This window comes from Budorcas taxicolor, chromosome 3 (genome assembly GCF_023091745.1).
Source record: "Budorcas taxicolor isolate Tak-1 chromosome 3, Takin1.1, whole genome shotgun sequence".
Lineage (NCBI taxonomy): Eukaryota > Metazoa > Chordata > Mammalia > Artiodactyla > Bovidae > Budorcas > Budorcas taxicolor.
Window position 1 is genome coordinate 7,194,147 of NC_068912.1, and position 26,653 is coordinate 7,220,799.

The 26,653-nt window shown below is 43.3% G+C and overlaps 1 protein-coding gene across 1 annotated transcript in view; it reads right to left on the reverse strand.

Moving 5' to 3' along the window:
• DDR2 (discoidin domain receptor tyrosine kinase 2) overlaps nucleotides 1-26,375 on the reverse strand; it is a 166,324-nt gene extending 139,949 nt beyond the window's left edge. The window contains exons 1-2 of the mRNA XM_052637087.1: nucleotides 26,314-26,375; nucleotides 1,072-1,217 (exon numbers count right to left, since the gene is read on the reverse strand). The gene's annotated coding sequence lies outside the window, so the exon portion shown is untranslated. The remainder of the gene's footprint in view (nucleotides 1-1,071; nucleotides 1,218-26,313) is intronic.
• Nucleotides 26,376-26,653: the final 278 nt, after the last annotated feature.

Sequence of the window (26,653 nt, forward strand, 5' to 3'; positions counted from 1 at the left end):
GGGTCCTCAGTGAGCATCTCCCACGTGCCAGAACCCACACTAGATGCTAGGGATACAGGCATGAAGGAGATGTTCTCTGCCTTTGGTGACCGATGGACTGAGAGGGTCTCAGATGCATGAAATGACCACAGACCTAGTTTAGTTGGTAGGATTCAAGTCTGCTAACATATGAACTGAGAAGTCTCCTTCAGACCAAAATTCACCTACAACTGACCACCTGGACCTGTGCAAGTGCTTTTGGTTTCCTCATGAAGCTTTGCAGTATATCATGCTTCTTTTTTGCCTTGAGACCTGGAGCTGAGTGGCCCACTTATTGCACTTAGCATCCCTGGCTAGGTTTTCTTGTGCTTTTAACTCTCCCAAACCTCATTATAGGGCTCTGGTTCTCTTATCCTGGTTTTAGTAGTTCTATTAAGTTTTTTTTTTTTTTCCTAAACCACCTCAAATTATTGCTGGAAGCAGGAAATTGATTTAAACTTTTTCTAAATGGAATTGTACTATTAGAAGAGGCCTAGATTGACCCAGGAAACCCAGAGATTCTAGTGGGTCCTGTAAAAACAGGGGAGACCTAGAGATCCTGGGTCACTCAGAGCTGGGGGTCCAGGACACCCTAGGATGAACATTTACTCTGGGTTGGCCACAACCGGATCCTTGAAGTGCAAAGAGAACATGGACATTCAACACCAAGTTCCCTATATGATCAAACCCATGACCTTTTCGTTTGCTATCAGCTCTAGGATACAGGGCTTCCCAGGTGGCTCAGAGGTAAAGAATTCATCTGCCAGTGTAGGAAGTGTGGGTTCGATCCCTTGTCCAGGAAAATCTCCTGGAGAAGGAAATGACAACCAACTCCAGCATTCTTGCCTGGAAAACCCATGAACAGAGGCACCAGTGGGCTACAGTCCATGGAGTTGCAAGAGAGTCAGACACAACTTAGCAACTGAACAACAACAACAAGAAGGACAGAACCCAAGGTTCACCTTTCTCCATGACACCGACCAGGGTAAGTGAGGGGCTCGGGGGAGCCACACTGTCACCCCCAATCATCTGTGGCTAGAAGAGTGTACTTACATCAATGGGTGCAGAGCATTCTCCGAGGGACAGGATACTCAGGAGTAGCTGGCCTCTGCTTCTCTTCAATTATTGCAGCTTCTTGGCTTCAAGGCACAGCCTTAGAACTTTCTAGAGCACTGAACCCCGGACCAGCTGTGGATCTCCTTTTAGGAAGGGGGAAAAAAGGGAAAGCAATGCTTTGTTACAAACTTTTTCTTCACTCACATTTTCTTTTCTGCTTGACATTTCTGTCCACCACTATTAAACAGAAGCCTCCCAGTGGCCCCAGGCTCTGAAGGAATTTGACAGATCCTCAGAGATTTTGTTTATAGGGGTTACACAATTGATATTTATCAATTTAGAAATTAAAAACTAAATTTTAAATTTACTACTTATTTCATTAAAATATAATTGTATGTTAACACATATAATAATTTTTATAAAAATTTTTCAAAAAAATAGTGAGAAGACTGACACTGCTTTATATTTTTAAAAATCTCTTTGATATCTGAATCAATCAAATAGATCCTCTTATCTGTTTCTAGATTCAGTTTGTTACAATAATAACGCAAGTCATTTAACCTCTGGAAAACTCCACCATACACTTGTGGGAGAATGAGAGTGAAAAAAAAGCAAATCCTAATGTTATTTTGAGAATAGTTTTGATCTTGTGGATCCCCTAAAATGGTCTCACAACCTTGCAGGGACCCCCAGAGCACCCTAGAATAACTGCTCTATATTCCACCTCAGACTATCAGTCCCCTTCTTCAGGTACAACTAGTTATCAGCTGACTGAGTAATTTTCTAGAACCATCCTACATGTATGTAAAACTATACGGATGTACAGAGTTTTTAATTTAAAAGTCAAGTTTTAGTATCCCGTGCATTTCACTTTGGGCTTTCTGTTTACATGTTGGAGGTAGTTGCATTTTAGCATATGTAGTTATGTCATTCCTTTCTAAAGATTTGTTGTTTTCCACTGAATGGATGTAACCATATATAACTGCATCAGTGCTGCAGTGTCCAAGTGAGTTGATGAACAGCTACCAGAAGTTGGCAGCTTCTTCACTGAAAGATCTAAAACTTAAAGGGAATAAAGTGGCCACACAGATCAAGAAGGGATATCACATATGTTAGTACAGCTTTCCTCTGGCGTCTAGTTCCCCAGAAAGGCATGCAGCTGAAGCCTTCAAAATTTGAGAAAATATTCAAACTCTTGCTCTACTACTGTCCTTTTCTAGTTGGGGTTTATCTCACTATTTCAGAAGAAAGTTGTACTAATATCTCTGCACCTACCTGTGCAGGAATGTTAACAAACATCAACCTCTCAAAGTACACTCACTATCATCAGTGTCACGTCATCATGGGGGAAGCACCAAGTGTCCCCAAGTATTTTATTTTATTTTATTTGGCCACACCATGCAGCATGTGAGACCTTAGCTTCCTGACCAGGAATCAAACCTAAGCCCCCTGCAGTGGAAGCACAGAGTCTCAACCACTGGACCTCCAGGGAAGTCCCCCAAACAGTATTCCTGAAAACCAGTTCCCTGTGGCACTAACGTGGCAAAGGCTAACCCTGTTAGATCACAATTTTCCTGACACAGAAAATGCATCACCTGAAGGAAACCCTCACCTCATATGGCTAATGTGGTCTAATTACATTGAAGGATTCAAAGGCTAAAATGTATGCAGACTACCCAGGTTCATTTCCTCACTTCCATATTCACTAGCTGTGAATCTTGGGAGTTACTTAGCTTCTACTTACTTGTGAAATGGAGATAATGACACCTGTCTCAAGAAGTCATAAAGAAGAAGAATTGTAATTCTCCACTAGATGTGCCTGCCACAGAAGGTGCTCAGGGCTCAGGAACTGCTCACCTTCTCCCTTTATTGTTCTATTAACAGAAATAATATGTAAGATGGATCTTACGTCCTGGACTGAAGATGTCATGTCTTATGTCCTGGCTTTTCCAGGAACCTTAGTCACCCTGTCCTTTAGGAAGTCTGGAGCTATTAGACACTAGGACAGGAGAAGATGATGGAGATTGTTTTTTTTCTCCTCTTGTGAGAGGTTTGTCATCTGTCTGATGCAGAATGAGAGACACAGGCCTGCTTTCCTTTTCACTAGGCCAGGAAAACAGGCACCAACATTCCCAGCATTTCTGCCTCAAGTTTCCAGTCTACCTCTGAAATTCTATAGGCCAGTGCTGTTTGTAGACCCATAGAACCTAGAGAAAACCTCCTAGGTTGAGGGATGCTCCTCCAGTGAGGATGAGCAAAGATTTGCTTTTGAACAATTCCTAGGGGTAGAACTAGCACTTATGATAATTACAGACAGATGTATTATAACCTTCATTTATAGATGTGAGATTAAGGTTTGAAGACAATAGGTAAATTCCCCAAGGTAACACAGCTAACAAGGTCAGGATTGTAACTCAAAACCAGGTTTACCTTACTACGAAGCTCAAGGTTTTAACCACATCATATGATGCTCCTGTTAGAAAGGAAATCAGCCCCATCATGACATAGCAAGATGCACAGCTTCACTGAAATGGTCTTACAAAAGAGACAAACTGTCCTTAACTGTAAGCTAAGGAGTTTACTAACCCAATACTGTAAAAACGTGAAATTACAATTCTTCAGAAAATCATCCCTCAGCTACATGCAAAGAGAATAGCAGGATACCAAAACCAATATTTTATTAGTTTGGGATTATTTACCTTATTTTAAGGTAATATGCCTTATTTTAAGGTAAGATTATTTACCTTACTTTATTAGTATTTGATTAGATCAATTACTAAAATTAATTGGTTGTTTCCATTATTATTATTTTTTAAATTGATTAATAATTTAATATCAACTTAGCCAATAGTATTTCTAGCTCCTAGTATATACCAGGGACTTCAAGTGTTATAGATGAAGAAAACATGTTCCTTGGCCTTGATGAAGAAGATATAGTGGACATTATAAGATCTGATACGTATATGACTATATATATATATTTGTGTTGGTGAGATACTAAGATGGAAAAGAATAAGATGCTAAAAGAAGGAGAAATCAAGCCAGTGGAGTGACTTGATTTCTCCTGACTTCCCTGACTTCCCTGAAAGTCAGGGAAGACTTGAAGGAGGAAGGAGGCATCATTTGAGCTGACTCTTGAAATATAACTAGAATTTTGTCAAAAAAAAAAAAAAAAAGGCAAAAAGCCTAAAAAAAAGGAGCAATTTGAATTGCAAGTTATGTGGCTGGAGGACAGGAACAGCACAATGATTAAAGCTAGAGCTGGAAGATGGCTGAGGCTATAGATGCTAACAAGAGGTGAGCGTGTGCGACCCAGGAAAAGCTTTGGAAGAGAGGGATGGCAGGGTGAGGGAGGCTCTATACAGCTTAACCTGGCATGTGGGGTGCTTTATAGGGGAGAAGGGAGCAGAGCGGCCAATGGGAGCCTGACCTAGAACAATGACATCAGGAAGGGGAAAGAAATAATATGGAGGTATGCTAATAACCACAATAAGGGGACTGAGCATCAGTCAGCAACTAGTTACAGCAGGGAAGAAGGAAGGACTCAAGGAAGCCTGCATGTCCAGTCTGCAGGTGGCCAAGAGCACATCACTACAAGTAACGGAACCTGGGAAAACTGGGAGAGGAATTGGTTCAAAAGGGATGATTGCGAGTTTGGTTTGAACATAAAGAATTTGCTTTCCTTTCCATGGAAACAGGCAAATACATCAAGCAGAGGAGTAGAAATCTGGGTCCAGCATTCAAGAGTTTGGTACCATCAACAGATGAATGGATAAAGAATATATACATATATATGTGTGTGTGTGTGTGTGTGTGTGTGTGTGTGTGTGTGTGTGTGTATGCAGAATGGAATGATGTAGTAGATAGCATCACTGACTCAACAGACATGAATCTGAGCAAACTCCAGGAGATAGTGAAGGACAGAGAAGCCTGGTGTGCTGCAGTCCATGGGGTGGCAAAGAGCTGAGCAACAAGAATGGAATACTAACACTATGTGTTCGGTCATTTTTAAAAAAAAATTGCCAATTTCAGCACCATGAACGTACTTGGAGAGCACTAAGTGAAATGTCAGACAGAGAAAGACAAATACTGCAAGGTATCACTTATATGTGGAATCTAAAAAGTAAAACCAGTGAACATAAGAAAAAAGCAGACTCACAGATAAGGAGATCAAACTAGTGGTTACCAGTGGGGAGAGGGACAGGCCACATAGGGGTAGGGGATTAAGAGGTACAAATTATTAGGTACAAAATAATCTGGGCCTCCCAGGTGGCTTAGCGGTAAAGAATACACCTGCCAATGCAGGAAACAAGAGTTTGATCCCTGGGTCAGGAAGGTACACTGGAGAAGGAAATGGCAACCCCCCCCCAGTATTCTTGCTGGGAAATCCCATGGATGGAGAAGCCTGGTGAGCTACAGTCCATGGGGTTGCAAAAGGATTGGAAATGGCTGAGCAACTATACAATAACATAAAATAAGCTACAGGGATATATTGTATAATATGGGAAATATTGCCAATATTTTTATAATAACTATAAATGGACCATAATATTTAAAGACTGTGAATCACTATTGTATACCTGTAACTTATACAATATTGTGCATCATCTATACCTCAATTTAAATAAACAAATGAGAGAGTTTAATGTTAGAGATTCATACTTGAACATCAAGTACATAAAGGCAATAATTGAAGTCTGAGGCAGATGAAATGATCTGGGAAGAAGGAAGAGAAGAAAACTGAAGACAGAACCCTGGGGCTTATCTGCACTGAGTGATGGAAGAAGGTCTCTGCTTTCCCTACCATGCTCTGGTAAGAGACAAGACGACTTGACCAACAGTTCCTCTTCACAAAACATCAGGACTCCCTGATCTAATGCAGCTTCCTTAGTTCACAGATGAAGAAAACTCAGGCCCAGATGGTTAACTGATTTACCCAAAGCCTCACAGCTGCTTATCAGCAAAACTGAGACAAGATGGATTAAGTGACTGTTAGGAATTAACCTCGCCTTGAAAGTGAAGTCACTCAGTCATGTCCGACTCTTTGCGACCCCATGGACTGTAGCCTACCAGGCTCCTCTGTCCATGGGATTTTCCAGGCAACAGTATTGGAGTGGATTGCCATTTCCTTCTCCAGGGGATCTTCCCAACCCAGGGATCGAATCTCGTCTTAGCCATTGGATAACTGTGTGTGCCCCCCCTGACATGCTTGGATTCAGAGAAGGCTGGGAGCAAACCAGGAGCTTCATTCACTCTGCTCAGCCAGCCCACTCTGCGATAGTGCCGAACCACATAATCAGCGCAGGGCTCAAAGCACCTCTCACTCATCTTGCTGTCACCATCCCACCACTGTGTCTGACACCAGCATTATTACAGGTAGAAAAACCAGATTTTCCTCCTCTGCATATGCACATGACCACAGACTTTGGAGTTTTAAGAACTAAAGAATTCATCTAGTATTAGTATAATCTCTGTGCAAACAGACCCAAAGTAGTTCAATACCAGATGACAAGTCAGTAGTAGACCCCTGGCTAAAATTCCAAACTCTATTTTTCTTTCCATTACACTACCAACCTTAAGTGCAAGAGACTTATTTTTTAAATATTCATTTATTTCTTTGGCTGCACCAGATCCTAGTTGAGGCACTTGGACCCTTAGTTGTATCATGTGGGATCTAGCTCCCCGGCCAAGGATCAAACCCAGGCCCCCAGCTTTGGGAGCATAGTCTTAGCCACTGAACCACCCGGGAAGTCTCAAAAGACTTATTTTTAAGACAAACTTTCTTGTCTCCAATCTCTTGAAATGTGTCCTATGTAGCCATTTCCCCTCAAGATGCTTCTTGAAAAAAAGAGAGCTCCATGATCCAAACATTCATTCAGTGTTATAAGCTACATCTCTCTCAGAAGGTAAAAATGCTCATTTCCATATTATAGACCTTGGGGAGTCCTTGCAGTAAACAAACCTGCTTAATTCTCTAAGAATATTTTCCCAAACTTATTAAGCCACAGAAGTCTGGCCCTTGCCCTCCCCTATTGTTTTCTATTTAAAAACCCACAAGTTTCCAAGGATTGTACTTTGGGAAGTACCATGTTTGTCCAATTAGCAAGATTTCCTTCGTTAGGTCCCAACAGAAGTGCCCGTCCTGAGAGGTTCTCCTTGTGGGAACCCAGCTGGGGAGGCATGAGAGACAGAGAAGGAAAAGGAAGCAACCACGAGCCCAGCCTCCTCCAGGGCCATCTGCTCTGCCGACATCAAAGGGCATTTGAAAAATTTGGACTCAGGGTCCTGGTTAGAAGCTTAAGGCACTTTTCTCTGGCCTAAAGTTCTTGTGGGAAGATGGGTCTCTAGGTTCTCACATACTCCACATCAGTTAGTGTGGGAGCTTCACCCTGCTTCTACCCCACCATTAGTAGCAATACCGTCTCACTGGTGTCCTTCAGGTTACACCCACGGCAGCCCTATCTTGTCCTGGTTCCTTCTGCCATCTTGGTCCAAACTTGGTCACTTCACATCTGGAGGACTGAGAAGAGCCTTTGGATAACTCTCCCTGGCTTAACTCCTCCCCTGCAATTTCCCTGACATGCTACAGTCACATTAATCTTAAACAACACTGCATTTGCTATAAGATAGAGGAAAATGTTCAAAATTCTGCAACTCCCCTTAATGTAATAAAACACATCTATGCAAGGCTGTTTTCTCCATGCTCCCCAATACAAATTTCCCACTATCCCAGGCTTACATCCTCACTGTTCCAAGCCGGCTGATCCTAAGCACTCTGACAGCCAAGGCTTTTCCTGTTCTTTGCTTCCTGTCTGTCTAATTCCATCCAATTCTTACACCACTTCTAGCATCCAGCTCCAGTCCCCTGACAATACAACCCCTTCCCTGCGTTTTAGTGTTTGCAGACACTGAGCAACTAGCCCCACATTTCCTTTACTGTTTCCTGAATTTTCTAACTGATAATAAACTCAGGAAGAGAAAAGACTGTGCCTTATGACATTCAAGTCACTTAGTAAGTACTCAACAACAAAAAATTTTTTTTGCTTAATAAAGGAATAAATCCATGTTGACCTCAGAACCACGAGTTAAGCAGAACTCTTGGAAAATGCCTACAACACTGCAGGAAAATGAGCCCCTTTCTGGGCCACAAAGGCATTTACACTTTTCTATTGATCTTAGTTTTAGGAAAGGGGAAGAAGATTGATTCTATCTCATCATGGGGCATCTGGCGAGTTTTCATTCTTTTTTTTTTATAGACAGAGCTATGCTTTCTGCCCCTTCTCATAGACTCCTTGCCATGTTGGCCTCCAGGAGAGAGTCTAGACTGAGTACATTAAGTGATATTTAAACATGTATCTCTAAATTTTCCAAGGGTCTGGCCAAAAGAATGTTCCTTCCAAGAACATATTCTCTATTGACAATTGTTCCTTCTTTCTTTCATTCTTTGCATTTAGCGAGTCCTTGAGATAGAAGGATGGATAAAAAACAATCATGGGCCACGAAGCACCCACAGTCAAATGCAGTTTTACTCTAAATGGAGGCAAAGGAACACCTGCAACAGAATCAGTCACCTGAGGGAGGCTGCTAAAAACACAGGTTCCCTGGACGCTATGCAGAAAATGTTTCATCCATCAAGTTTTATGGGCTTCCCCAGGGGCTCAGTGGTAAAGAATCTGCCTGCAATGCAGGAGACGCGGGTTCAATCCCTGGGTTAGGAAGATCCCCTGGAGGCGGGCATGGCAACCCACTCCAGTATTCTTGCCTGCAGAATCCCATGGACAGAGGAGTCCAGCGGGCTGCATAGTCCATAAAGTCTCAAAGAGTCAGACACAACTGAAGGGACTTAGCACGTATGTATCTCAAGTTTTGAGTGGAGCCTGGACTCTGCATTTTTAAGAAGCACTGCAGATGATTCTGACGCACACTGAAGTTTGAGACTCACTGGCTCAACAGAAAAGACAAGAGTATCAGGAGATAACTATAAAACAGGGATACCTACTTGCAAAAATAAGAGTGAGATCCACAGGTTCAAGAAGAGTAACCAAGTAGTGGTAAACAGTGAGGTGCTTCAGTGAGAAAGACCTAGGTTCCAATTCTTATTCTGCTGCTTATTAGTATTTGCTATGTGAGTGAACCTCTCTTAGCGTCTTGTGTTCTCATATATACATAGGAAAGTTAACCACATCACACAATTATAAGGTTTCGATGAGATAATGTATATAAAGTGCTTAATATAAATCTTGGTGTAAAATAAGCACTCACTGCTAAGTTGTCATAATGTTTTTGATTATTAGTAAAATTTAAAGAAGACAGCAAAAAAGACACAGATGTGTATAGCAGACTTTTGGACTCAGAGGGAGAGGGAGAGGGTGAGATGATTTGGGAGAATGGCATTGAAACATGTATACTATCATGTAAGAATCGAATCGCCAGTCTATGTCCGATGCAGGATACAGCATGCTTGGGGCTGGTACACGGGGATGACCCAGAGAGATGTTATGGGGAGGGAGGTGGGAGGGGGGTTCATGTTTGGGAACGCATGTACACCCGTGGTGGATTCATGTCAATGTATGACAAAAACCAATACAGAATTGTAAAGTAAAATAAAGTAAAAATAAAAATTAAAAAATAAATAAATAAATAAAGAGGACAGATCAGAAAGGCTTTCCTGGGGGGAGGGGGGGGGGAACTGTAGCTTGAATTTACTTTTAGAGTGGAGTCTCTCCAAGTACAAATATATTCTTTCAGACCATGACATTTATAGAATTTTTTAAATTTTCTATCTTCAATTCTATAATTTGGAACTTTTAATGCTAGTGGTAACAAAGTGATTTCAGGGCCTGCCTTTTCATCTGGGTTTATAATTGTCCAAATGCCAAATGAAAGCCAAATCAAATCAAGAACCAATCTAGAAACTGAGGAAATCGTGGGAGAATTGAGTCACCAGGTGGCACAGGGCAGTTTAATCTGCTCAGCCATTGCGGTCAGTGCCATGCTCATGCAGTGAGCAGATGTGTGACATGAACTCTGACTCTACATACCAGTGTCTACAAGTTTATAAGCAGAAATCTAAAGCATAAACACAAAAGTACAATGGTTCTGTCACTGATTCTAGTAATAGTTAGATTAGATAGCAATTTCTTTATCAGCCCCATGCTAACCCTATCTTCAAGAGAATAGACAGTTTAACAAATATTTAATGATACCAAATTAAAATTAACATTTGACCACTGCCTACCGGTAGAGACTTGGTTAAGTAAATATGAGATCTGATTTTCCCAAATGTATAAACCCTTGAGGCTATTAATAACAATATGTTTAACACTCTCTAATAAGCCTAGATAGCATATTCAAAAGCAGAGACATTACTTTGCCAACAAAGGTCCGTCTAGTCAAGGCTATGGTTTTTCTAGTAGTTGTGCATGGATGTGAGAGTTGGACTGTGAAGAAAGCTGAGCACCAAAGAATTGATGCTTTTGAACTGTGGTATTGGAGAAGACTCCTGAGAGTCCCTTGGACTGCAAGGAGATCCAACCAGTCCATTCTGAAGGAGATCAGCCCTGGGATTTCTTTGGAAGGAATGATGCTAAAGCTGAAACTCCAATACTTTGGCCACCTCATACGAAGAGCTGACTCATTGGGAAAGACTTTGATGCTGGGAGGGATTAGGGGCAGGAGGAGAAGGGGACGACAGAGGATGAGATGGCTGGATGGCATCCCCGACTTGATGGACGTGAGTTTGAGTGAAGTCCGGGAGTTGGTGATGGACAGGGAGGCCTGGCGTGCTGCAATTCATGGGGTTGCAAAGAGTCAGACACAACTGAGCGACTGAACTGAACTGAACTGAATAAACATTTTCTGCACAAATATTAATTACGTTTAAACAACAGTCCCAAATTAAACATAGACCAGGCCCTGAGGCTACATGTGTTCACTCTATCTTTAAACCCCACACTAGTGGTTAGTCTCAACAAACCACATCATCTCACGCATTAAAATAACGTTTTATTATTTTATTGAGTTTATAGCTATATTTGACTTCACTTAAACATTTGCTTCAGCTTTATAGTTGCAGAAAAACTAAAGTATAAGAGACGTTCTATATTATGATTTATAAGAAACATATATCTGGTCATTCAGAAGACCAAAATAAATTTCTCATATATATTTGGTCTTCATCCACAGATCCAGGCTCACAGACTCCCCAAACCTTTGGAATTTCCTAAGTGAGGAGAGCCATAAATGTGCCTTTGGTTACATTAATGAGGTGATTCTAGGACCCTACCTAAGGATGGGAGCTGGTTGCCAGGGAAACCAACTTTGGGATTAGAAGGGTGGAACTTTCAGTCCCAGCTCCACTGATCACTGGGTAGAAGAGAGGCTGGAGTTTGAATCTATCTCCAGTAGGCAATGATTTAATCAATCATGCCTGTGGCATGAGGCCGCCATAAAAACCCAAAAGGACAGGGTTCAGACAGATTCCAAGTTGAAGAATACGTAGAGATTTGGGGATAGTGATGCCTGGTGAAGGCATAAATGCTCCTCCCCTTTCTCCATACCTTGCCCTATGCATCTCTTCATCTGCCTGTGCCTAACATATCCTTTTATGATAAACCTGTCATCTAGTAAATAAAATGTTTCTCTGAGTTTTGTGAGCCACTCTAACAAGTTAATCAAATCTGAGGAGGGGGTCTTGGCAGCCTCTAATTTGTAACCAGTAGATCAGAAGCACACGTAACAGCCTGAGCTTACAACTGGCCTCTAAAGTGAGGCATAGTAAGGAGATGGGGGCAAGACACTGAACCCTTAACCTGTGGCATCTGATGATATCTCTAAGGAGATGGTGTCAGAGTTCATGTGAATTGTAGGACACCCAGCTTGTGTCTGATGCCCTGTGGGAAGCCCTCCCCATCCACACACAACCTGTACATGGAAACTGAGTCCAGGAACCTAATTTAAGTGTATGCTGCTGCTGCTGCTGCTAAGTCACTTCAGTCGTGTCCAACTCTGTGCGACCCCAGAGATGGCAGCCCACTAGGCTCCCCCATCCCTGGGATTCTCCAGGCAAAACTGGAGTGGGTTGCCATTTCTCATATCTGGCTTTAATGTCTGTATATATTTTGCTGTTGTTCAACCGCTAAGTAATGTCCAACTCTTTGCAACCCCATGAAATGCAGCATGCCAGGCTTCCCTGTCCTCCAGTATCTCCCAGTGTTTGCTCAAACTCACAGCCATTTCATTGGTGATGCCATCCAACCATCTCATCCTCTGTTGCCCCCTTCTCCTCCTGTTTTCAATCTTGCCCAGCATCAGGGTCTTTTCCAATGAGTCAGTTCTTCACATCAAGTGGCCAAAGTATTGGAGTTTTAGCTTCAACATCAGTCCTTCCAATGAATATTCAGTGTTGATTTCCTTTAGGACTGACTGGTTTGATCATGACTACTGGAAAAACCATAACTTTGGCTATACAGATCTTTGTCAGAAAAGTGATATCTCTGCTTTTAATACACTAAGTCTGTCATAGCTTTTCATGTTTTAATAGTGTCCAAATATGGAGAAGGCAATGGCACCCCACTCCAGTACTCTTGCCTGGAAAATCCCATGGATGGAGGAGCCTGGTGGGCTGCAGTCTATGGGGTCGCGAAGAGTAGGGCACAACTGAGAGACTTCACTTTGACTTTTCACTTTCATGCATTGGAGAAGAAAATGACAACCCACTCCAGTGTTCTTGCCTGGAGAATCCCAGGGACAGGGGAGCCTGGTGGGCTGCCGTCTATGGGGTTGCACAGAGTCGGACACGACTGAAGCAACTTAGCAGGAGCAGCAGCTGTGTCCAAATAATTGATCATCCTAAGAAGCTGAAAAAAAAATTATCTTTAAAAGGAGAATTCCTTTCCACAAAAGGAAGCAGCAGAGGATGTGCTCCTTCCCAGCATCCCCACTGCTGGGCATACACACCGAGGAAATCAAAATTGAAAGAGACACATCTACCCCAGTGTTCACTGAAGCACTGTTTTCAGTACCTAAGACATGGAAGCAACCTAGATGTCCATCAGCAGGTGAATGGATAAAGAAGTTGTGGTATGTGTACACAATGGAATAATACTCAACTATGAAAAGGAATTCATCTGAGTCTGTTCTGATGAGGTAGATGAACCTGGAGCCTATTATACAGAGCAAAATAAGTCAGAAAGAGAAAGACAAATACTGCATATTAATGCATATATATGGAATTTAGAAAGATGGCACCGACAATCCTACATGCAGGGCAGCAAAAGAGACACAGATGTAAAGAACAGACTTTTGGACTCTGTGGGAGAAGGTGAGGGTGGGATGATTTGAGAGAGTAGCTTTGAAATATGTACATTACCATATGTAAAATAGATGACCAGTGCGATGCATGAAGCAGCGCACCTGAAGCCAGTGCTCTGGGACAACCCAGAGGGATAGGGTGGGGAGGGACGTGGGAGGGGGGTTCAGGATGGGGGGACACATGTATACCTGTGATTGATTCATGTCGCTGTATGGCAAAAACCCATCACAATATTGTAATTACCCTCCAATTAAAATAAATTAATTTTTAAAAAGAGGAAAAAAAAGAAACCCATGACTAAAAGCATCCCTGCAGGATGGCTGGTTCCTACATCTTCAGCAGCTGTCTTTCCCAGTGGCCCCTATATCAGCATCAGCAAAGCTACTCCAGTGCGGGGAGGGAAGGGGGGAATAGTACTTCTTTGAGTGTGGAACACCATTTACCTTACACTTAAGACCATTTACCTGGCCTTAAGAAGTGTGGTTAGTGGTGAGGGTGGGGATTATTAGATTCTAATTAAAGGAAATCACATGGATCTAGATATCCCATTGCTTTGTCACCACTCTCACCTAATCTTCATTTATTCACTAGAAAGTATATTTGACACCCCACAATCAGTGAGTGGATTATTTTCCCCCAATACGCATTACTGAATCATGCAGTGGTAACTATTGGCTTGGGGTTTTCTATAACGTCTTACAGAAAAACCCTGAATGAACTTTTTGACCAACCCAGTATAATAATTTTCTCATTGTAAGGATAGATTTGAACATATTTATGAAGAGCATCAGAGTACTACTTCTCCTAGGAGATCTGAGGAATGGTGGCCCAATAGATTTGGGAGCAAGTTTTGGCTGACAATAGCTTCTGTTCCTACGAAGGGCTGGATTCAGATGTTTAGGAGACCCAAGCACTGAAAATATTATAACACCTTCCCCACTCCCACCTCACCAACTACTCTGTTATAAAAAATAACACTCAATGTAACATGAAGTATAAGAGCATTCAGTAAAGTTCCAATTTTTTCGTTATGATTGTTTCAATACTTTTTTTGGAAACCAAATTTCTATTTATTTCTGAAAGAATTTGGAGATGCCCCTGCTAGTGCCTTAAACACCTTCATGTAAAGCAACACTGTAAGTGAATCCAGGGTCCTCACTTCCATCATTTCACTTGAATCCAGGGCTCATTTTTTGCCTCTAGTCTGCTGATAACAAAGATGGAGTCTTTTTTTGTGTTGAACTCTTTTCTTCCTATGTACTGCCCAAGAACTTCTTCACCAGCCTTTTCTTTGCCCTAATCTACCCAACTCAAACAAAGACTTAGATCTAAAAATCTGAAATTCCTTTCAATATCCATATTACTTAGTAAATTAGGGCTAGAAATTAGAACTTCTGCCCTATTTAAAGCAATGTTCCTTTTTTTTTTTCCCCTCTCCTATATTGCTTCTGCCCAAGGCAAGAAGCAACTGGATGTAGGATCACCAGGAAATGCAGAGTCATTGGAGTTTACATATGTATATAGGATAAAAGTAGCCATCCTGAGATCTTTGACAAAACATGTTTTGTAAATGCTGGCAACTACTTGTCAGCTGGAAAATTAAAGTGGGGAGCACCTGAGAGGCTAGAGGTGGTCCCTCCTACAGCTAAGCAATAGGCACAAAACAGCTCCCTTTTTCTAGAGGGCATGGGGCTCCTATGGATCTAGGAGGGGGGAAGAAGTTAGCACCCTAAGTCATAAAAATGAAAGAGGAGAGTAAACATCAGGGAGTTGTGAAAGGGAAGCAATGGGAAGAGCATCAGTCATCTTTTATTCTGCAAAAGCCAAGTTTGTCACCAAAAACACAGCAAAAGGATGACAAAGTAACTTTTCACAATCCACTAAGGTATCCGCATAAGTCTAAAATTTACATCTTAGCTTGACATTCAAGCTTGACATCTCTTTGGTAATGAATGGCTGACCAAAATGCTTAGAAAACTCTTGACCTCCAAACATAATATTAAGAAACAGTTAATTTACTCTTCACATAACACTAACTAATCAAATGAGAGTTTTTAGGGAAAAGTAAAAGGAAAGCATTTCTATCATCAGAGGTATGAACACGCCAATGAGGAAAGAAGCATGATGAGGAAGACATCAGCTCTGCCCATGGTCAAACCAAGAGAAACCAAATCTGGTACCCTGAAACCTAGAATGACAATCATCACCCCCTGGGAATAACCATTTTCTATTTATTGCTTAAAGGAAAACAGCCCTGTGTGCATTATATACCCAATACCCACTCCAGTATTCTGGCCTGGAAAATTCCATGGGCCATACAGTCCATGGGGTCGCAAAGAGTCAGACACGACTGAGCGACTTTCACTTCACATTCACACAAAGTATTCAGATGTCAGCTTACATATTACTCCACATCTGTGCTCATAAAGACTTTACTGCCTTCAATTTTCACAACTAAAAGAAGCAGGATCTGAACCCAGCGCTTCTGATAGCAGTTTCAGTGCTTACACCATTTCTCCATGACCTGCTCTCTTCCATGTTTTGAAGTTATGAGTAAAGTTGCCATAATCATCTGTACTTAGGTTTCTGCATAAACATAAGTTCTCAATTTGTTTGGGTAAATACCAAGGAGCATGGTTTCTGGGTCACACACATGAATATGTTGATTTCTGTGAAAAACTGCCAAAGGGGCTGCAATTTTGTATTTCCAGCAGCAATGAATAAAAGTTATCACTGCTCTCATCAGCACCAGTATGGGGTGCTGTCAGTGCTCTGGGTTTCGGCCATTCTAACAGGTACTGTAATGATAATTCATTGTTGTCTTAATTTGAAATTTCCTGATGATATACAATGCTGAGCATTGTTTCATGTCGACTGTGGCTCTGCTGGTAAAGAATCCACCTGCAATGCAGGAGACCTGGGTTCGATCCCTGGGTTGGGAAAATCCCCTGGAGAAGGGAATGGCTACCCACTCCAGTATTCTTGCCTGGAGAATCCCATGGATTGTATAGCATGGGGTCTCAAAGAGTTGGACTCAGCAACACGACTGAGCAACTATGACTTTCACTGCAATCTGTGGGCTTCCCTGGTGGCTCAGGTAGTAAAGAATCAGCCTACAATGCTGGAGACCTGGGTTCAGCCCCTGGATGGAGAAGATGCCCTGGAGAAAGGAGTGGCAACCCTCTCCAGTATTCTTGCCTGGGAAATCCTATGGACAGAAGAGCCTGGCAGGCTACAGTCCATGGGGTTGCAAAGAGTTGGACATGACTGAGTGACTAACACTTTTTGCTATCTGTATATCTTCTTTGGTGAGCTGTCTGTTCATTTCTTTTGCTCATTTTCTTATTGTTGAATTTGAAGAGTCCCTTATACATTTTATGTAACTGTCCTCTATTGGATAGGTCTTTTGCAAATATTTTCTCCCAGTCCATGTGTTGTAGTCTCATTGTCTTGAAACTAGTTTCACAGAGCAAAAATTTTTCATTCTAATGAAGTCCTGCTGCTGCTAAGTCGCTTCAGTCGTGTCTGACTCTGTGCGACCCCATAGACGGCAGCCCACCAGGCTCCCTCATCCCTGGGATCCTCCAGGCAAGAACACTGGAGTGGGTTGCCATTTCCTTCTCCAATGCACGAAAGTGAAAAGCCAAAGTGAGGTTGCTGGGTCGTGTCCGACTCTTCGCGACCCCATGGACTGTAGCCTACCAGGCTTTTCCGTCCATGGGATTTTCCAGGCAAGACTACTGGAGTGGGATGCCATTGCCTTCTCTGTCTAATGAAGTCCACTTTATCGATTTTTTCTTTCAAGGATTGTACCTTTGGTGTTGAAACGTCATCACCATACCCAAGGTCCCCTAGGTTTTCTCCTATGTTATGTTACAGTTTTCTGGTTTCTCATTTTACATTTAGGTTCATGATCTATTTTTAGTTCATTCTTGTGAAAGACACAAGGTGTGAGTCTAGATTTGTTTTGGTTTTAGGGTTTTCTTTTGCATGTTCAATTATTCCAGCACCATCTGGTGAAAAGACTATCTTTCTCCATTGTACTGCCTTTGTTTCTTTGCCAAAGACCAGTTGGCTATATTTGCTGCTGCTGCTAAGTCGCTTCAGTCATGTCCGACTCTGTGTGACCCCATAGACGGCAGCCCCCCAGGCTCCCCCGTCCCTGGGATTCTCCAGGCAAGAACACTGGAGGGGGTTGCCATTTCCTTCTCCAATGCATGAAAGTGAAAAGTGAAAGTGAAGTCGCTCAGTCGTGTCTGACTCTTGGTGACCCCATGAACTGCAGCCCAGCAGGCTCCTCCATCCACGGGATTCTCCAGGCAAGAGGACTGGAGTGGGGTGCCACGGCTATACTTACATGGATTTATTTCTGGGCTCTCTAGTCTGTTGTGTTGATCTACTTATCTTTTTTTCCAGCAATACCACACTGTCTTAATTACTGCAACTATACAGTAAGTCTTAAAATCGGGTAGCATCAGTCCTCTGACTTTGTTCTTCTCCAATATTGTGTTGGTTACTCCGGATCTTTTGCCTCTCATTATAAATTTTAGAATCAGTTTTTCGATAGTCACAAAATAACTTACCGGGATTAGGATCTATCTATAATTTCCTTTGATATTATTTTAACATTTTATCTCAATTTAAAAAATCTATCTAGTGTATGCATTCTAAAAGTAGAACTATATCTGTCTGAGGAACAATTAGCTACTCTTAAGTAAATTTTATTTATTTATTTAATTGAAGGATAATCGCTTTACAATATTGTGTTGGTTTCTGCCATATATCAACATGAGTCAGCCGCAGTACTCCTGAGTAACTTTCACTCCCACTGCTCTCTTCTTTAGGTCAACTTGTTCCCCAGGCTCTCAAGAGAGTACATCTTAAAGAACCAACCCCAGCAGCCTTTGTAAACTTCACCTCTCCTCTAAACTTTATATGCCTCTGGGAAATTACAGTCCTGCCAGGCCTTTTGTTGGTATCACTCCTGTAGGGACTGCCAAGACAATCTTGCACACAGTAAATTTTGCTGGATTTGCTACTATGAAAAGTCTTCAAAAGGCATTTGGACCAATCATCTCCATAGGCATAGTGCTTTCCTGTTTACAAAGTTTCCTACACATATCTTCTCTGAACCTAAAAGAAGGGGATAAAGACACATGGGGAAAATAGATGAGGAAACTGAGGAGCACCGAAGTTAAAAGCCTTGAGGTAAAAAAAAAAAAATCTAGAAAATGATGGTGCTGAGATCAAAACTTACTACATATTTGCCTCACTACCTTTTGCTCACAAGGTTCTAGTCTTCAGAAGCCCTCCCAGTTACACCCACACCATGGAGTACACAGCAATATGTTTGAGCAGTAGATCCCAGGCACTCTCCTCAAACATTTTTGGAAGGTCTCATTAAGCACAAAACACAAGCCACAGACAGTTGAGTGAGTGAATACATTAAAGACAATGCGGATCTCCAGGAGAAGCCCAGCTGAACCCAAGAGCTTTGAAGTAAGTCTAAACCCCTCTTAGAACCTCTCTGACCTCTCATTGCTCTTCCGGGCCTCAGGGATACTTGGGCTGGCTCAAACCTAACCTTTCTCAGTCCTTAGAGACCAAGATGAGCGTCCAGCTAACAAGTAGTGTGCGCACACTCAGTCATTTCAGTCGTGTCCGACTCTGCGACTGCACGGACTGTAGCCCACCAGGTTCCTCCATCTATGGGATTTTCCAGGCAAAAATACTGGAGTGGGTTGCCATTTCTTTCTCCATGGGATCTTCCTGACCCAGGGATCGAACCTGGGTCTCCCGCATTGCAGGCAGACTTTTAACCATCTGGGCCACCAGGGAAGCCCCAGCTAATAAGTAAACAATCTGCCAAATTCTGGCACCTCTGTTGCTTGGAGAATTACAGAACTTGGAAATATCTAGTAGTTCTATGCACAATAGAAAGCAAAAAATAAGAAAACCAAAATAAGAAGAGAATTATTTTCAACCAAATCATGTCTGAATAACACAGTATCAACCATAATATGTCCAAATGCATGCAAATAAAATTGAAAGAGATGGAGAAAGTTTAGAGAGACCATCACTTTAGCCATTAGGTGATTGTTTTTTTAGTGACTATCCTTGGACAGGCATCTGGACATCTTGGTTCCTCTGTTAAGCTATTGTTATTAGAAAATGTTAAGCAGAGTGTCTTATACCCAGAAGTAGTCAATAAAAGCTTGTTAAATAGAATTAAACCCAGTAAAACACAGTTGAATTGTTGAGGGAACCCGACGCAATCAGGGAGATAAACAGGTTAGAAACCACTGAGAAATGTAGCCAGAAGGGGAGAAAGGACAAGACTTGGGCATTAGGAGCAGGAGGGGGAAATGTGGTGAACATCAGTCAAGGCCAGTCTTCCCTCTGGTGGTCCCTCCAGCTTGGAGCCCTTGGTGGGACAAGTGAGTTACTGGTTGACTACTCCAGAAGCACAAAACTTGATTTCTCCTTTGTTAACTCATCTCTCCCTTTCCTGAATGCATTTAGTTATGATAGCACTAGCAATTGCGACCCATACTGTTTTACACTGCCCTTTAAATCTTTCCATCATAATAGGATTATTTGTCCAATATATAATATATTTTATCCCTCCTTCCCTACCTGTCCCAAGGTGCCAACTCTTTTTTCCTTCAGGTGTTGCACAGACCCCTAGCCAAGTAATCCACTCTTGTGTTTAATTCCCTGTAAAGACAACATTATGCACAAGTCTGTTTTGACCATTAAGGGAAAGGTTGGGGAGAAGTGAGGTTTAGGGTGCATAAGGGAGTGGGGACAAGGAGATGAGCTGACAGCTGTCTTTTCAAATAGAAGAGGACAAGTTTCCCACAGATTACATCCATGCTGCTTCCCGGGTAGCACCAGTGGTAAAGAACCTGCCTGCCAATGCAGGAGACATAAGAGATTTGGTTCAATCCCTGGGTCAGGAAGATCTCCTGGAGGAGGGCATGGCAACCTACTGCAGTGTTCTTGCTTGGAGAATCCATGGACAGAAGAGCCTGGCGGGCTACCGTGCATGGGGTCACAAAGAGTCAGACAGATTGAAACAACTTAGCACACACCCACACAGTGAAATGAAATAGATCTATCCAAGATAACAATCTCCATGATTCATACATGATGGCCTTTTAGACCACAGAGTATTGAAGATTCCACCAGAAAAAGTAAGAGAAGTGAGCATTCCCTTACTCGAAGCATCTACTGTGTATGAGGCTATATATTGGCCTCTTTGCAAATCTAATGGCACCTATGAGACAAGAAAAATGAGACCTGAAGATGTTAAATATCTTGCCCAAGTTTACATGGCTAGTAAGTGGTGGTAAAACCAGAATTTAAACCCATGTCCTTTCCACTGCAAAAGTACTTTGAGAAGTATTATCTGTAGAAGGGGATTTTGCTCAGTGAATGTTGTTGCCTGGAAGAATGTTGCTGGACTGAGGATATGGGGAAATAACTGTGCCGAACAAGCCAAAGCAGCTGTGCCAAACTAATAATAAAAACAACCATCATCAGCATCACTTATTAGCTACATGCCAAACGTTATGCTATATACTCACAAGTGGCATCTGTAATACCTATTAGATGGGAATTACCAACCTTATTTTACCAAACAGGAAACTGAGAGAGTTTAAGCAACTAGCCCAGGGTCACAAGGTCAGTGAGTACAGAGCTGGGAGTGGAAATCAGGTCTGTCTGACTTCACAACAGAAGGAGTTCAAGGGCTAGATAAGTGGTCCACGTAAGGGGAAAAGGCAATGTCCACAATCTTGTGGACATTTTAAGGTGGTCTTGACCCAGCTCAAAGCAGTCAGCTAGGCGAAGGAGGCATGCCAACCAGAGGAGGGAGGCACTGGCCACTAAATTTTTTACAGGACAACAGGGTGGGGCTGTCCTATAAAGGAGGTCCTAACTTCATGTTGAGGAGTGACTGAGGCGACAGACTTGGAGATTTATCAGCAGAGATTCATGTCAGACTCACATGGGAAACACTTCAAAGCGCTGATTTCCACCTTCAGCTACTCTTACTTAATTGATCCTTAAGGTCTACCCAAAATTCCTAACATAGTGGTAAGCAACCCACATTGTGGACGGTTGCTGAATTCAGAAGTTCTGGGAGGACTGGGGATGCTGGATGCATATATGGACTGAGTTGTCATTTTTGGGAGAAAGTCAATTCAAACACTGCGCGACTTCAAACAGCGCAAGGGGCATAAAGAATCCAGTGTGTCTGTGTTATGGGCAGGTCACCATTTATGTCAGCTGGTGCACGATATCAGAAGGTCTGTGGAGGTCAGTTTTTGAGGGGTTTTAGTTTTCTGGATGCCCGGGAGACGTGCCTGAAAGTGGATCTTATAAGAAAACTTGGGAAGAAGAGTCTGAGAGCTAATGCTAATTTAAAGTGGTATGACATCCACTCACTTTATTGTCTAAAATAATGCCTTTAGCCAAATCACTGTAAAATTCTGACTAGATCCTCAACCTTCTCACCTCTTTGGTTTAGACCCTAATCAGAGTTACCTCCAACATCTAACAGTGATAATTGTTATAAAATGCACAGTGCATACGTAGTAATTCACGAAGCTTTCTCCCATGTGTATTTGATATATGCATAATGGTAACAGGAGCAGCAGTGATGACATGAAATCAGTATCTGTTGAGCACTAGATGCTAAGCTTAGAGTGTTTCATGTACGTTATTTCAGGAAGGCTTTGTAACGGTCCTGTTGGTGGGGGAGAATGGTGTGGCATCAATATACAGAGGAGTGGGAGGCACTCTAATACTGTAGTGTGTCTATTCAAAGGTAATCATGAGCTTCCTTGGTGGTTCAGTGGTGGAGAGTCCAGCTGCCAGTGCAGAAGACACGGGTTTGATCCCTGGTCCAGGAGGACCCCACATGCCATGGGGCATATAAGCCCATGTCCCACAGCTGTTGAGCTTGTGCTCTAGAGCCTGAGAACCGTAACTACTAAGCCCACATGCCCTAGAGCCCTTGCTCCCAAACAAGAGAAGCCACCACAGTGAGAAGCCTGCACACGGCAATTAGAGAGTAGCCTTTGATCACCGCAACTAGAGAAAAGCCGGGGCAGCAATGAAGACCTGGCACAGCCAAAAATAATAAATAAATAATATGGATCTTTAAAAAATGTAGTGATATGAAATGATCTGGACTTGATTTGTTACATGTGATAGATAATTCATATGACTTAATGTCTGGGAAGTGACTGTATAAGAAGGGAAGAAAGCAGTGAGTTAACAGAGAGGCTAGAGGAGAGAGAGGAGGGGAGACTTCTTTGGACGACACTCCCACTCTGCGCTCAGACACTGTCTAGGAGAAGCTCACTCTTTTCCTCTCCTCACACACTCACTACCTGGAGCTGGTGCAGCCCCCACAGGTTGAGGGCTCAGACCCACAAAGGGCCCCGCAGGAGAGACACTGATGACAAGGGTCCCCAACTTACCTACAACTTCTTTCCACCTTGACTACAAATCACAGGTTTCCACAACCCATCCCCCATCTCCACCACCCCCAGCTCACAAAAGTCAGTGTGATGTGAAGTAAAGTGAAAGTCACTAAGTCGTGTCCGACTCTTTGTGACCCTATGGACTGTAACGTACCAGGCTCCTCCGACCACGGAATTCTCCAGGTAAGAATACTGGAGTGGGTAGCCATTCCTTCCTCCAGGGGGTCTTCCCAACCCAGGGATCGAACCCAGGTCTCCCGCATTGCAGGCGGATTCTTTACCATCTGAGCCACCAGGGAAGCCCATAGACTTATGGGTGCTTGTTTATTACATATTAAAGGCTATGCATTAAATGGGGCTTCCACAGTGGCTCAGCGGTAGAGAATCCACCTGCAACGCAGGAGACCAGGGTTCAATCCCTGGCTTAGGAAAATCCCCTGGAGGAGGGCAGAGCAACCCACTCCAGTATTCTTGCCTGGAGAATCCTATGAACAGATGAGCCTGGTGGGTTATAGTCCATGGAGTCAGGCATGACTGAAGCAACTGAACAGCACAGATGAACAGCCAGCCAAAGAGAAACAGTGCAAGAGAGCATAGCAGCTTCTGTCCCTGTGGGACAAGGGTGCACCATCCTCCAAATACATGGTTGTGCTTACCAACCCAGAAGCTCCCCAAACTTGATACTTTGGGGATTTCCATCATGTGGGCATAATTAATCATTAACTCCATCTCCAGCCCTACTCCCCTTCCTGGAAGGCAGGAGGTAGGGCTGAGAATCCCAAGTCTTCCAGGGCACCAGCCTCCATCCAGGAGCCCACCCACAGTCACCTCATTAGATAAAAAGACAGTCCTATCACCTGGAAAATTCTGAGGGACTTAAGAGCTCTACCCCAGGAACACATGTCAGAAGCCAAATATTAGAATAAAAGATGCTCCTAATACTCTCATCACTTAGGAAACTGCAAGAGTTTCAGAAGCTCTGTCCCAGGAACCAGGGAAAGAGACAAATATACTTTTTCTGCATATGTCACAGACATGGATACTGTTGGAGTTACAATTTGTAGATTCTAAGTAAAAGAAACTGGGAATTCCTTCCACACTTCCCTTAACTTTAGTGTTCCTAAAGCAAACAGCTCTTAACTAGAAACAGAGGAAGGACCTCCCCAGCACCTGCTGGGCCTCCACAACCCCCCACCCTCACTCCCAGGACCAGAGGTATCCCTTCTGACCACAGGCACAGATGAGGGAACACGAGGAAGGTCCAGGGTCAAGGAACAACCCTTAACCAGATATGAAGCTCCTGAAAAGCTATCTCCTTCGAGGAGAAAGCTGTGGACTGATCCTAACAGACCTTCCTTGTTCAGAGATGGTGCAGGGGCAGGCAAAGGAAGCATGGTGTCCTTCAGTGCCCACCAAGCCCCTGGTTGAGGTAGTGTGACCAGGCCAGGCACCAGAGGAAAGTTTCAGACAGAAAGTCTGGGGATATCCCCTGCAAGGAAGGACTGGTTCCATTCAAAAGAGATGGGCACTAAGGCAGAAGCCTCCCATTGCAGCCGCCCTCCCACCAGCATCAGCAGGCGCTGCCTCACATTTCATCCCAGTGTCCAGTGACCATTGTCACAAGAACCATATGGGGAAGCCCTTCACAGCCTTCAGACGGCATTCATGTCCAATATCTCTTCAAACAATCATACAGAAAAGTAGTGCTATTATTCCTGTATAGTACATAGAGAGGCCAAGGTCCAGAAAGGAAGAGCAACTTTGCCAAGTAGTAAAAGGGAGAGCCAGAACTTGAACTTAGGTCTTCAGAACCTAAATCCAAGGCTCTTTGCAGAACAAAGGTAAATATATACCAAACACTCAGAAGTAATGCACAGAGCTGCCCACCTGCAACTTTTTCTGGTATCCAGACAGATAACCATCCAAGTGCGGAAGTGGCCTCCAAGAGACGGTCCGCACGGCTCCCCTCGCCTGACGTCTTCGCCCCCTAGTCACCAGTCACCCACCGAGAGAAATGTGGAGTTTGACTTGGAAGTAATCAAATGTGTGTATGGGGTTGGGGAGGGGAGTGTTGTTAGAGAGTGAGTCAGAGCACAGAGTTTAGAGTCAGACATTCGTGAGTTTCAACCTTATTAGCTGTACTTCCTTTTGCAGCTCACTCCACTTCTCTAAGTTTTAAGGTCCTTATTCATAAAATACGAATAATGTCTCCAGAACTGTGAGGATTCAGTTAGATTACGGATGGAAAGCTCTGAGCATGGAGTCTGGGGTAGAATAAGCACCTCGCTTTTTTTATTTTACACACAGACACACAACCAAAGATGACCACAGATACCATTTGCTGATGAACAACTATTGGGCATCCTCTCTTGAGGATAACTAATGTCCTTGTGGTGACTTGTTAATCAAACTGCCTCAGCCTCATGAATGTGAAGGTATGGAGTGCAAAGAGCACTGGGTGAGCAGGAGAGAGAACCTCGATTTCATCTGCAGCTTCACTACTAATGTTGCTGTGTGACCCTGAGTGTGTCAGTCCCCCTCTGGCACTCCCACCACTTGAGAAACGAGGGGTCATGAAACAGACGCTGACTCTCATTCTTCCAGAGAAAGGACGCAGAAGGCCAGCAGTCAGCAAAATGGTGCTGAACCCCTCCTGGCCTGAGCAGTGCAGACTCCCGCCTCAAATGGCTGGCCTAAGAGCTTCAGCCACTTGGAAAAATCCTTTTCCCCCTTGGATGAGACTCTTGAACCTCAGCCAGGACTCAGAGGTCCCAACTGCAAACAGTCACAAGTCATTTGATAACAAAAGGAAAGACACCCCGGCCAGCGAGTTGGGGAAGATGAGGCTGGTCACCAACTGAAAAATACCCCAGCCAGCCAGCACCCCACCCAGCCATCCCAAACCTCAGGGTGAAGCCACTGCTTACCCGAAGATGTCCTTCTCACAGTTAGGTCTGCAACTCCCCTGAAAAACCAGAAGTACTAAAAGCTGTCCTCTCCCAAACTCAGGACCCTCCAACACCACTACTAAGTGCCGAACACGTAGCTCTCTGCTCAGGCTTCTCCATCTCTGAAATCAGCTCTGCGATCGGCCTGTCTTGCCTGCCAACAGTTTCAGCTCTACGGACGCTGTTTATTGTATCCTGCAGTTGCGATGGACTCGTTTATTTTGCCTCAGTCTTCTTTGGTTAGGAGTGCTTTATTCTTCTCTCCGTAACATAAATCCAGCCTCCCAAAATGCGAAACCTTGGATTTCTCAAGCCTATGGTGACCCATTTCCTTCCCTTCCTGGCCTGACTTGAAATGAAACTCCCTTCTGCCTCCTTTTTCAAACTTTTTCTGAGACACCGGGAGAAGGATAGTGAGAGCTTTCGTTTTTGGAAAAGTGAAAAAAAAAATGAAGGAAGAAAAAAATCAAAACACATAACTTACGTTCATCCAGAAGTGCACAGTTTTGGATGGAAGAAAACAGAGCTATAATCCACTGCGTTCCCCCAACCCGAAAAGAAGAATCTGTTGTGAAACGCTTCTTTTTCCACTTTGCCGGTGGAGGAGCCCCGTGGTAGGCATACATCCACAGGCTGATGCAAGATGCCTTTGAGAGAAACCTCACATTCTGAGGATTCCTGGGAAAGCGCCAGGGATCCCAGCATCCAATATATTGCACATTTGGTTTCAATTAGGAAGGGGGTTGGGGAGGGAAGAAGGAAAGTCACCAATCAGAGCTGTTTTCTGTTTAGAGACTATTTCTTTTGACCCAAGGGACCACGGG